The sequence below is a fragment of the Theropithecus gelada genome, chromosome 10 (genome assembly GCF_003255815.1).
Source record: "Theropithecus gelada isolate Dixy chromosome 10, Tgel_1.0, whole genome shotgun sequence".
Taxonomy (NCBI): Eukaryota; Metazoa; Chordata; class Mammalia; order Primates; family Cercopithecidae; genus Theropithecus; species Theropithecus gelada.
In genome coordinates this window covers 24,904,326-24,918,132 of record NC_037678.1, presented here as the reverse complement: position 1 = coordinate 24,918,132, position 13,807 = coordinate 24,904,326, and the positions used below count along the sequence as shown (strand labels likewise).

Genomic DNA, 13,807 nt, shown 5'->3' with positions numbered 1-13,807 from the left:
AGGGAGGAGAATGGCATGAACTCAGGAGGCGGAGCTTGCAGTGAGCCGAGATCGCACCACTGCACTCCAGCCTGGGCGACACAGCGAGACTCTGTCTCAAAAAAAAAAAAAAAAAAAAAGCCATGGTGAACGGTGGGGAAGACACAATACTTTTAAAGAGCAACAATTTGACTGACTGACATCTTAAGAAAAATGGTTTTTTAAAAAGACAGTGAGGCTGGGCACAGTGGCTCACGCCTGTAATCCCAGCACTTTGGGGGGCCAAGGCGGGCGGATAATGAGGTCAGGAGTTCAAGACCACCCTGACCAACATGGTGAAACCCCGTATCTACGAAAAATACAAAAATTAGCCAGGCGTGGTGCACGCCTGTAATTGCAGCTACTCAAGAGACTGAGGCAGGAGAATCGCTTGAACCCGGGAGGCAGGAGTTGCAGTGAGCTGAGATGGTGCCATTGCACCATGGTGCCTGAGTGACAGAGGGAGACTTTGTCTCAAAAAAAAAAAAAAAAAAAAGACAATGAAATGGCCATTGTTAAAGGAGAGAGAGATAATTGCCAGCCTAGAATTCTATTCCCAGCAAAAATTTCCTTCAAAAATGGGGGACGAGGAGGTGGAGGAGGGAGAGAGCCCCGGGGCCTCCCCTCCACCCACCGCCCCCTCCCACCACCCGGAGCTGCAGCAGCCGCGACTCATGAGAGCACAGCTGGAGGACAGATTTGATAATGGGCTGCATTAAAAGCAAAGAAAACGAAATTCCAGCCATTAAATACCTGAAAATACTCCAGAGCCTGTCCGTACAAGGGTGAGCCACAGGAGCAGAACCCGCTTCAGTGTCACCATGTCCGTCATCTTCAGCAAAGGGAACAGCAGTTAATTTCAGCAGTCTTTCCATGACACCATTTGGAGGATCCTCAGGGGTAACACCCTTTGGAGGTGCATCTTCCTCATTCTCAGTGGTGCCAAGTTCATATCCTGCTGGTTTAACAGGTGGTGTTACTATATTTGTGGCCTTATATGATTATGAAGCTAGAGCTACAGAAGACCTTTCATTTAAGAAGGGTGAAAGATTTCAAGTAATTAACAATACGGAAGGAGACTGGTGGAAAGCAAGATCAATCGCTACAGGAAAGAATGGTTATATCCTGAGCAGTTGTAGCGCCTGCAGATTCCATTCAGGCAGAAGAATGGTATTTTCGCAAAATGGGGAGAAAAGATGCTGAAAGATTACTTCTGAATCCTGGAAATCAATGAGGTATTTTCTTAGGAAGAGAGAGTGAAATGGCTGGTCGTGGTAGCTCACGCCTGTAATCCCAGCACTTTGGGAGTCCAAGACGGTCGAATCACCTGAGGTCAGGAGTTCTAGACTAGCCCGGCCAACATGGTGAAACCCCCATCTCTACTAAAAAAAAAAAAAAAAAAAAAAAAAGCAAAATTAGCTGGACGTGGTGGTGAGCGCCTGTAATCCCAGCTACTCAGGAGGCTGAGGCAGCAGAATCACTTAAACCTGGGAGGCGGAGGTTGCAGTGAGCCCAGATCATGCCACTGCACTCCAGCCTAGGCAACAAGAGCAAAAACTCCATCTAACAAACAAACAAACAAACAAAACAAAACAAAACAAAAATGAGAGAGTGAAACTACTAAAGGTGCTTATTCCCTCTCTATTCGTGATTGGGATGAGGCAAGGGGTGACAATGTGAAACACTACAAAATTAGGAAACTTGTCAATGGTGGATACTATATCACAATCAGAGAACAATTGGATGCTCTGCAGAAATTGGCAAAACACTACACAGAACATGCTGATAGTGTATGCCACAAGTTAACAACTGTGTGTCCAACTGTGAAACCTCAGACTCAAGGTCTAGCAAAAGATGCTTGGGAAATCCCTTGAGAATTTTGCGACTAGAGGTTAAACTAGGACAAGGATGTTTTGGCAAAATGTGGATGGGAACATGGAATGGAACCACAAAAGTAGCAATCAAACACTAAAACCAGGCACAATGATGCCCGAAACTTTCCTTCAAGAAGCTCAGATAATGACAAAAAAAAAAAAAGACATGGTAAACTTGTTCCGCTATATGCTGTTGTTTCTGAAGAGCCAATTTACATTGTCACTGTATATATGTCAAAAGGAAGCTTATTAGATTTCCTTAAGGACTGAAGGAAGGAGATGGAAAGTATTTGAAGCTTCTACAAATGGTTGATATGGCTGCTCAGATTGCTGATGGTATGGCATATATTGAAAGAATGAATTATATTCACCGAGATCTCCGGGCTGCTAATATTCTTGTAGGAGAAAATCTTGTGGGCAAAATAGCAGATTTTGGTTTAGCAAGGTTAATTGAAGACAATGAATACACAGCAAGACAAGGTGCAGAATTTCCAATCAAATGGACAGCTCCTGAAGCTGCACTGTATGGTGGGTTTACAATAAAGTCTGATGTCTGGTCATTGGGAATTCTACAGACGGAACTGGTAACAAAGGGCAGAGTGCCATATCCAGGTATGGTGAACCGTGAAGTACTGGAATAGGTGGAGCAAGGATACAGGATGTCCTGCCCTCAGGGCTGTCCGGAATCCCTCCATGAAATGATGAATCTGTGTTGGAAGAAGGACCCTGATGAAAGATCAACATTTGAATATATTCAGTCCTTCTTGGAAGACTACTTCACTGCTACAGAGCCATAGTACCAGCCGGGAGAAAACTTATAATTCAAGTAGCCTATTTGATATGCACATATCTACCAAAATATAAAGAACCTGTGTAGAGTTTCTACAGGGATCAAAAGAAGAATATCTTCTTTACTCTGCACGTTTTTAATGGTAAACTGGAATCCCAGATATGGCTCCACAAAACCACTTTTTTTTCTTCAAGTATTAAACTCTAGAGTACCGATGATGAATTTTCCAACCAATTTCAGGGTCCAAAGAAAATAGAGCTAAGATACTGATGACAATGTGGGTGATAGCATGGTAATGAAGGACACTGAGACTACTGCTTATAAATCATTTCCTTTCTTTTCTTCCCCAAAGTCAGAATTACTCAAAGAAAATTGTTGTTATAGATAAAACTTGAGAGATAAAAAGCTATACCATAATAAAATCTAAAATTAGATTTTAGACCGAATAATTCCATTCCAGTTTTTTAAAGTTTCTTGCATTTATTATTCTCAAAAGTTTTTTCTAAGTTAAACAGTCAGTAGGCAATCTTAATATATGCCTCCTTTTGCATGGACATGGGCCAGGTTTTTCAAAAGGAATATAAACAGGATCTCAAACTTGATTAAATGCTAGACCACAGAAGTGGAATTTGAAAGTATAATGCAGTACATTAATATTCATATTAATAGAACTGAAAAGTAAAACAATAAATTTTTCACTTCACTCCTTTTCTGAAGAGTTTGGCTTAGAATAATGAAGGTAACTGGAAAGTGACTTAATCTTGTGTGACGTTGCATTGATTATTTTTTTTTGTTTTGTTTTGTTTTTTGAGATGGAGTCTTGCCCTGTTGCCCAGGCTGGAGTGCATTGGTGCCATACCGGCTCACTGCAACCTCTGCCTCCCTGGTTCAAGCGATTCTCTTGCCTCAGCCTCCTGAGTAGCTGGGATTACAGGGTGCTACCTGTAATCCCAGCTCCCTGAGTAGCACCTGCCACCACACCTGGCTAATGTTTTTGTATCTTTAGTAGAGACAGGGTTTCACCGTGTTTTCCAGGCTGGTGTCGAACTCCTGACCTCATGATCTGCCCGCCTCGGCCTCCCAAAGTGCTGGGATTACAGACGTGAGCCACCATGCCCAGTGACGTTTTAAGGCAATATATAATTGAAACTGTACTATCCAATCCAAGGGGAAATCTTTTAATCTTTAGATAACATGCAGAGTAAGACCCAGCATTTAAAAAGCCCTTTTGAAAAAATAGACTTGGTACTGTGAGATATTGCTAATATGTCCTTATGGTGATGGGTGCCACAAATAGAAAATATGACCAGATCGGGGACTTGAACGCACTTTTGCTCAGGTTGAAATAGATGAACAGAGGCCGGGCGCGGTGGCTCACGCCTGTAATCCAGCACTTTGGGAGGCCGAGGCGGGCAGATCACAAGGTCAGGAGATCGAGACCATGGCGAAACCCCATCTCTACTAAAAATGCAAAAAATTAGCCGGGCGCGGTGGTGGGCGCCTGTAGTCCCAGCTACTCAGGAGGCTGAGGCAGGAGAATGGCGTGAACCCGGGAGGTGGAGTTTGCAGTGAGCCGAGGTCGCACCACTGCACTCCAGCCTGGGCGACAGAGTGAGACTCTGTCACAAAAAAAAAAAAAAAAGAAAAAAAGAAAAGAAATCGATGAACAGAGAGAAGAAACTGTATTTAAAAGAAAATGTGAAAATTTTACAAGAAGAGGGATGGAATGTAATGTTTAGTGTTGATGTCATGGAATGACAAAATGACATTGCTGGTGTTCAGAGCTCCTCACTTAGCTATCTTCTGAGACTTTTAAGAGCTATAAGGTGTAACTAACTATAAACTAATTTTTCTTACACACTAAATGGGTATTATTTGTTCAAAATAGTGAAGTTGCGGCTTCACATTCATTCCAGTGGGATACGGCTTTTGTGCAAAACATTTTTAGAACTCCAGTTTTCAAATCATGTTTGAATCTGCGTTCACTTTTAAAGTCTGCTTAATGGGGGTCATTTTTTCCCCTTTAGAATATATTAAATAGTTGATTTGGGGAGGAAAACTTATTCTGAATATTAACAGTGGTGAAAAGAGGACAGTTTTTGCCCTGAAGTGCAAAAGTTAAACATACAAAATAAGACTATTTTTAAGAGTCACTCAAAAATTTCAAAATACAAATTTGAATAGCAGCATTAGTGGTATCAGTGTCTAGCAAAGGAAAAATTGAATCTAATAAATAAAATGAAGGTCTGGTGTGTATGTTATAAAATACTCTCATACAGTCACACCTTAAATTAAGCCTTATACTAGGTTTCTCTGTTTTCAGGATATCATTCTTAACTATCATTATTTACCTGATTTAATCATTAGATTTGAAATTCTGTGCCATGGCATATATGTTCAAATTCAAACTATTTAAAAATGTGACAGATGGACTTCATGTAAGTTGGCAATGGTTCTGGTACTAAAAATTGTAGTTGTTTTTCCTGTTTACGTAACCTGCTTCGTATTGACTCTTTCTACCAAGAGGGTCTTCCTAAGAAGAGTGACATCATTATTTCCTCTTGTCAACAACTTGTGGCATGAGATTTTTAAAGGGCTTTCTGTGAACTATGGTATTGTAATTTTTCTAAGTAACAAAATTATGTTTATGTACTAAATCTGATCAGGAAAGTAAGCCAGGAAAAGTTGATGGTATTCATTAGGTTTTAACTGAATGGAGCAGTTCCTTATACAATAACAATTGTATAGTAGGGATAAAACACTAACTTAACATGTATTCATTTTAAATTGTTCTGTATTTTTAAATTGCCAAGAAAAATAAACAACTTTGTACATTTGAAGAGTTTTTCCAACAGCTTTTCGTCTTCAATGTCTTAATGTGGAAGTTAACCTTTACCAAAAAAGGAACTTGGCAAAAACAGCCTTCTAGCACACTTTTTAAAATGAGTAATAATAGCCTAAACTTAATATTTTTATAAAGTATTATAATATTGTTTTGTGGATAATTGAAATAAAAAATTCTCGTTAAAAAAATGAAGTGATGTAAAGATATAGTTAGACAAACAAAAGCTGAGGGATTTGTCAATAGTGGACCTGCACGACAGGAAATACTAAAGGGAAGTACTTTAGTCAGAAGAATAATGATCCAGATGGAGATGCAGGAAGAAATGGAGAGCATGAAGGGTAAATATGTATGTAAAATGTAAATGAATATTGACTGTATAAAACAATAATGTCGTGTTTCTCAAGCTTAAAATAATCCAGAACTAAATTTCATGACAGTAGCAGAAAAGGCCGGGGAGGTTTATGAAGTTAATCTTTTAAGGTTCTAGGATTATTGGGGATTAGTGTAAGTAATAATTTTAGTATAAGTAATAATTTCCATTGGATTGTAATCAGTCAGGGATGTTTATTTTAATTTCTAAGGTAATTTATATATAAAAAAAAAGTATATATAGCCACGCACTGCATAATGATATTAGGCCAACAAAAGACCATGTATATGCCAGTGATCCCAGAAAATTATAATACTGTATTTTTACTGTACCTTTTCTTTGGATATACTTACCTTTGTGTTACAGTTGCCTACAGTATTCAGTACAGTCACATGCTGCGCAGGTTTGAATCCTAGGAGCAATAGGCTACATCATATGGCCTAGGGGTGTAGTAGGTATACCATGTAGGTTCTTGTAAGCATGCTCTATGATGTTCACACAATTATGAAATTTCCTATTGACACATTTCTTTGAATGTATCTCTGTCATTAAGCTCCACATGACTGTATATCTAACAAGTTAAAAGAGGGAAAAATTAAATAAAGTAACATTTGCTAATGAACAGAAGGGCAATAAAAGGAATATAAATAGGGCATAAAATAGGTGGGTCAAATTGCAAACAAAGAGTAAGTAGCTACAAATCTATTTAAGTAATTACATTTCATGTAAAGGATTAAATACTCTAAGTAAAAGATTAGGTTTTTCAGCCTGGATAAAGAACCGACCCTCCCCCAATATACTGCTTACAAGAGATATAGTTTAAATAGAGGGATGGAAAAGGTGGTATAATACAAACACTAACCAAAGCAAAGCCAGCATAAGTACACTAATACCAGGCAAACTATGCAATAATGCTGCTTTGAAATAAAGATGTATTTCTTAATGATAACAGGGTCAATCCAACAAAAAGATATCACAAACTGAAATCTGTATGTTACAAATAACATCGCTTCAGATAATATAAAGCAAAAATTGGCAGATACAAAATGACAAATCTATAATCCTATTGGGAGATACTAACACATACCCTTCTACAGCTTATAGAACAGACAGACAAAAAAATTAGTAAGGATATAGAAGATCCTAATACATCATGAGTAAATTTGACCTAATTGACATATGTAAAATGCTGCACCTAGCAAAAATAAAATTCACTTTCTTTTTTCTTTTTTTTTTTTTTTTGAGATGAAATCTTGCTCTGTTGCCCGGGCTGGAGTGCAGTGACATGATCTCGACTCACTGCAACCTGTCTCGCGGGTTCAAGCAGTTCTCCTGCCTCAGCCTCCCGAGTAGCTGGGATTGCAGGTGCCCGCTACCACGGTCAGCTAATTTTTGTATTTTTATTAGAGACGGGGTTTCACCGTGTTGACTGGACTGGTCTCGAACTCCTGACCTTGTAATCCGCCCGCCTCAGCCTCCCAAAGTGCTGGGATTACAGGCGTAAGCCACCGGCATCCAGCCCACATTCTTTAAAGTACACATGGAGCATCAGAATAGATCATGTGCTGAGTCCTAAAGAAAGCTTCTACAAATTTCATGATTGAAATTGCTTACAGTATGTTCTCTGACAACAGTAGAATTAAGCTCAAATTTAATAACAGAGTTAAACTAACGAATCCTTAACTACCTGAAAATGAATATACTTCTAAACAATTTGTAAGTCAAAGAGGAAAGTAAAGTAGAAATTAGAAACTATTTTTAATGAAAATATATTTAAGAAATGATATATACCATTATTATTAGTGTGGTGTATCTTTATCCTAAAACATTTTAAATGGTCAAAAGAAAGTATAGCATGACTGGGCCTGCCTGATATAAGTCATCCTTGTAAAAATTTGAAAATTGGAGGAATATTCTTTTCTTTCTCATTTATATATGAAAATACACATAAAAATATACATACACATGAAAACTTAAACAATTATGTTAATATATTTTTAGAAAGAAGGGTCAAATTATGATGTACATTTACCATAATGTAAAAAAAGTAAGCTAAATCCAAAAGGATTTTACTCAATATAAAGTGACCTTATTATTTCAGTCTGAATCATAATCAGGCATTTTATCTGGATACGTATCACAGCTTGATCTGTCATAAGAAATTTCTTTCTTGTGTTTCTAAAAACTTGAACTCTCCCGTTTCAGCATTTACTAAGTCACCTTGTCAAACACATAGAAATCTCCTTTAGCAGATAATTTTTGCTGGGTTGAAACAGATGGGCAATCTACTTGTGGTTATTTCCTAAGTACTTATTGCAGACACGGTGGTGATTGCTGCTGATGCATTTCCATTTGAACTTGAAGCATTGGTGTTTCTCTTAACTGGCGTCCTCCCCAGCTCTTTTCATCTCTCTTCTGGCTAGGTACATGGTGGGTCTAGCTCATCAGATGATCCCCTTGGAGGATGCTGCAAAACTGCTCAGCAACCTGCTCTGTGTTCTTTCACTGAAGATATCCTCCACTCTTGGGGCTCAAGTGCATTTCTCTAATTAAATCAGTGTAGCCTTTACACATTGAAGTTGTCAGTAATTCTTCTCTGACCCCTCATTTTTGTCAGTTTAGTAATTTTTCTTTAATTTCTGCTTGTTGGTTTGTGACCCCAATCTCTAGAAAGCTCTCGTCAGGTATCTTGAAATGTACATTTTGTACATTGTATTTCCACTTCCTGTGTCCCCAAACAGTTACCCATTTCTCACGTTAAAGTTCTAACTGTGTATCCTGGCATTCAGAGTAGCTTTACATTACTTATTACCTACCTCTCCCTGTTTATTTTTCACTATCTTCTTACATAGAATGTCTACATTGGCCAAACCTGACTAACCGGCATTCCCCAAATCCAAGCCTGTTCTTTTTGTTACTTTACTGCGTCCTTTCCCCAGCCTAGAATGCTGCTTCTTCACTTATTGGAAGCCTAGCTTTCTGTAAGGTCTAGCTCAATATGGAAAATTTCTACATTTTCTAGCAAGTCTGTTTGTGCAGCTGTTTCCGTCTTCTGTGATGGCTGACTCCTCTGATTCTTACACTGTTGTCTAATGCTCATGTCATGCCTACCATGTGCCTGCTGCTTGTGTGTGTGGTCAGCATTTTCATCTCGACCATCATTTGACTTATCAGCAGAAGACCTAGCTAGGATCTAGGTGCAACGGTGCCTCTCATCTGCCGTGGCATATGGGGCAAGTGATTCAGCAAACCCTGAAGTATCTACCTTATGTCAGACCCTGAGCTTACAAATGCAGACTCTGTCCCTGTACTTGAGGCTGTCATAGTATGAGGGCTTCATATCTGAGCTTCAGTTACCTCATCTATAAAGTGAGGCTAGTGATCATCTCCTGCTCACTTTACGGGCTGTAAGGTTCAAATAGGACACCAGGTGAACAATTGCTTTCAAAACCATAGTATCTATAATATGCTGTTCCGTTCTGGGCAGCATAGTGGTTCAGAGTTCTAGGTGCTGAACTCTGACTGCCTGGATTTGAACTCTACTACTTACTAATTGTGTAAACTTGGGAAAGCTTTTCTCTACCTGGGATTCCTCAGCTAAGAATTGGAATGATTGTAGTACCTGTCTTGTAGAGTGGTTGTGTGTATACGCAACACACATAGGACAGTGATGCCCCACAGTTACTGCTCCGTGTGTTGATTTATATACTTCTTGTTCCAGTTAGATTTTGAGGCGGCTTATAAAAACATGTACATTATACCTAGATTTAAAAATAAATAATGGAAAAGAGAAAATAAATATTATTCCAAGGTAAAGTTACTATATAGATTTTTTTTTCACTGGTTCAACCAATATTTATTTATTATTTTTAAAATTTCGAGACAGGGTCTCACTCTGTAACCCAGGCTGGAGTGCAGTGGTGCAATCATGGCTCCCTCTAGTCTTGAACTCCTGGGCTCAAGTGATCCTCCTGCCGCTGCCTTCTGAGTAGCTTAGATAACAGGTGTGTACCACCACACCCAGATACTTTTTTTTATTTTAAAAATTTCTGTAGAGATGAGGTCTCACTGTGTTGCCCAGGCTGGTCTTGAATTTCTGGCCTTAAGTGATCTTCCCACCATAGCCTCCCAAAGTGCTGGGATTACAGGCATGAGCTACTATGCCTAGCATAACCAATATTTATTAAACAGCAACATCATGCCAGACATTGTTCAGATGAACAGATACAAAGAACTTATCTCTTTGAGCTTGTATTCTGGTTGAGAGAAACGGACAATAAACAAATAATAAACAGGAAATGTACCCGGAAGTAAAAACTGCTACGTAATGACTCAAAACCTACTCAAAACTCTGCATGTTGTATTGTGACTTTGGTGACCACTTTAGATTGATGGGTCAAAGACTGTCTGAGGAGATGACATCTCAACCCAGGTTTGATTGTTAAAGAGGTTGGTCTTTTGAAGATGGAAGCTAGATGAGCGGGAGAGCATTTTAGGCTAAAGTCATGGCCAAAACAGAGCCCCTAACATGGTAGGAAAGAACTGGGCATGTCTGGGGAACTGAAAGAAAACTAGTGTGGTCTGATTGTACTGCATGAAGAGAGGGGCAGGTAGTGTGAGATAAGATCAGATTGAAGAGAGAGGCAGAGTTTTGGGGTCCAGAGTAACATATTTACATTTTATTCTTTTTTTTTTTTTTTTTGAGACAGAGTCTCGCTCTGTCACCCAGGCTGGAGTGCAGTGGCCGGATCTGAGCTCACTGCAAGCTCCACCTCCTGGGTTTACGCCATTCTCCTGCCTCAGCCTCCCGAGTAGCTGGGACTACAGACGTCCGCCACCTCGCCCGGCTAGTTTTTTGTGTTTTTTAGTAGAGATGGGGTTTCACCGTGTTAGCCAGGATGGTCTTGATCTCCTGACCTCGTGATCCGCCCGTCTCAGCCTCCCAAAGTGCTGGGATTACAGGCTTGAGCCACCGTGCCTGGTCACACATTTACATTTTATTCTAATGCCCGTGGAAAAATTAAAACAGAGGAGTATTAGGTGTCATGTTTTATAAGTATCAGGTCACGGTAATTGATATGATAGCTTCTACATCTCTTTTGATTTTATGTCTAGTTGTTCTATCAATTGCTGAGAAAAGGGTGTTAAAATCTTCAACTCTGATTGTAGAATGTCTGTTTCTTCTTTTATTTTGACCATTTTCTCCACATTTTTTGAAGCTCTGCTATTGCGTCCATAAACATTTTTGATTGTTGTATCTTTCCATATGAAATGTCTGTATCTTTGGTAATATTCTTTGTCTTGAAATTGACTTCGCTGGATATTAATATAGATGTAGACACTTCAGTCTTCTTATGCTTACTATTTTCATGATATGTCTTTTCCTATCGTTCCACTATCAATTTGTTTTTATATATAAAGTGTGTTTCTTTTAGACGGATATAAAAGTGTCTTGATTATTTTTTCCCTCATTCCGACAGCTTCTGCTTTTTAGTAAAGTAATTTTAGATATTGTATTTATCCTTTGTGGAGTTTGCTGAGTTTCTTGAATCTGTAAATTTATATATATTTTTCTTTACCAAATCTGGGAAAATTAGGGGCCATTACTTCTTAAAGGATTATTTTTCTACCTCAATCTTTCTTTCCTCTCCTTTTAAGACTGATTATATATATGTTTGATCTTTGGATATTATCTATCCTATGTATCCTGGATGCCCTGTCTGAGTTTTTCCCCAATATTTTTTCTTTCTTTTCTTTAGGTTGGATACTTCCCATGGATTTGCCTTCAAATTTATTGGCATTTTCTTTTGGCATCTCTAATCTGCTATTACGTCTATCCATTGAATGTTTTATTTCAGATACTCTATTTTTTACTTCTGACATTTCTATCTGGTTCTTTTCATAGTTATTTTCTGCTGCTATTTCCTATCTTTTTATTCGTTACATGAACATTTTCTGTTAACATCCTTTCTGTTATGTCCAGTTATAATAGCTGCTTTAAAATCCTTGTCTGATAATTCTAACATCTGGGCTATCTTAGATTGGTTTTCATTGATGGTTTGTCCTCTTGCATATGGGTCACATTTTCTGTTTCTTCATCTGTAGAATAATTTTAGCCTGTGTCTGGAACATGTGATTGATATATTGTGGATACTATAAACTCTGTTATGCTCCTGCAAGGGATATGGATTTTTTCATTTGTTTGTTGAAGAATACAGTTAGCTTGGCTTACTCAAACTCTGAGCCCTGTCCTCTCTGCATGGGGGAAGATGAATCTTGTTCAGTTCTTTAAGGCTTACCTAGGCTGCTTAGGGTCTGCCATGCTCATGTGTCATTATGGGGTCCACCAGGGATTTTGATTGGATTTATATGTAGAATTTTGGAGCTTTCCTTCTGTGGCTCTTTGTTTTCTTCCAGTTTCTGTTGGAGGCCCTTTTCCATTCTCTGCGTACCTTTGGTGACTCTTTGGTGCTTATTGTGTGTGTGTGTGTGTGTCCAGAATGCTAGTTGTTATCTCAGGAGGATTGTTGTGTTAGGAGTTAATTGGTGCTTACCAGAAGCAGAGCCTGAGTTTGTGTTATATTTTGAATGTAAAGCAAACATGATTTGCTGATGAATTGGATGTAAGGGGTGGTGGTGGCAGGGGCGTGGCGAAAGAGTGGAATCACGATTATTCGTTTTTTGGCTTAAGCAACTGGGAGGATGATTTTACTCATTTTTGTGATAAAGAAGACAGGGAGAGGAGCCTGTTTGGCTGGAGTACAGAGGATGTGGAAGTTAAGGGTTTCATTTAGATGTGTTAAATTTGAGATGCTTTCTAGATATTCAACTGGAAATGTCAAATAGCTAGTTAGATATTTAGTATCTGGAGCTCAGGAGTCCTAGAGATCCAGACTTAGTCATCAGAATATAATTGATATTTGAAACCATGGGACTAAATGACTTTACCTAGGGAGAACTTAGCTGGTAAAGAAGGGGTACCCCCAGCACCGTGCTCTGAGGCAGTTCAGTATTTGGAAGTCAAGCGGAGGAGAGGAACTACCAAAGGAGACCAAGAAAGAGAAGCCTGGAGAGGATGGGTCACAGAAGTCAGAGAAGAATGTTTCAAAGAAGGCGTCAGTGGACAGCTGAGTTGAATGCTGCTGAGAAGTCAATAAGGTGAAGGACGAAAGAGAGAGCGTTGGATTGGGCCAGGCAGAGATGACTTCACTAGACCATGTCACTGCAGTGGTGGTGGAACAAAGGCTGGGCGCAGAAGCGGAGACTGTGACACCTGTGGACCAAAAGCGCTTGCTGTTAGGGCTCAGGTTATTTAGTCTTCCAGTTCAGCTGGGAGCTGTGTAACCACCAAAGCAGAAAGGGACCACAGGTCTGTGAATATTTATTATTGATGATAATGTTTCTATCCTGCAGCAGGGAAGGCTTTTCACCTTGAACTTAGACCTTTCCCTGCCCAGGTTACCTGGACAACCAAACTTCCGGGATCAGAGATGGCATTTGCTACATATATGCTGCAATAGGACATCTGTTTAGAGCTATTGGGAGTCGACTGCATGGTCTTTAATCAGTGCTCTTACTGGTTATAGAAAGTGAATACCAAATTACAGCCACAGATGCTTTAGGCTCTTACTTTGCCTTCTAAGAACTACCTTTTCTGTTGCTCAAGTTGGAGCTTAGAAGGCACAAGGCTCTTAGTAAAGACAGTGTTGTGGTTCATAGCATCATTTACCCAGAAATGATGGGATTTGACTGTTCATGGGAAGGAACTTCCACAGAATGAGCATTTGTTTAACCAGGTGTCAGTTTGCTTTGTAGGTTTCTTGGAACATAAACTTAAATTTCATTACATTTGTTTTCAAGGATCATCATTCCATGAAGTCTTATTATCCCTTGAGGTTGTTCTTAGGTAG

The 13,807-nt window shown here is 39.2% G+C and overlaps 1 protein-coding gene and 1 pseudogene across 1 annotated transcript in view; both read left to right on the top strand.

Moving 5' to 3' along the window:
* The window catches only part of GRK3 (G protein-coupled receptor kinase 3), a 160,142-nt gene that overhangs the window by 84,541 nt on the left and 61,794 nt on the right, over positions 1 to 13,807 (top strand). The window lies entirely within an intron of this gene.
* On the top strand, positions 724 to 2,713 carry LOC112633453 (annotated as a pseudogene).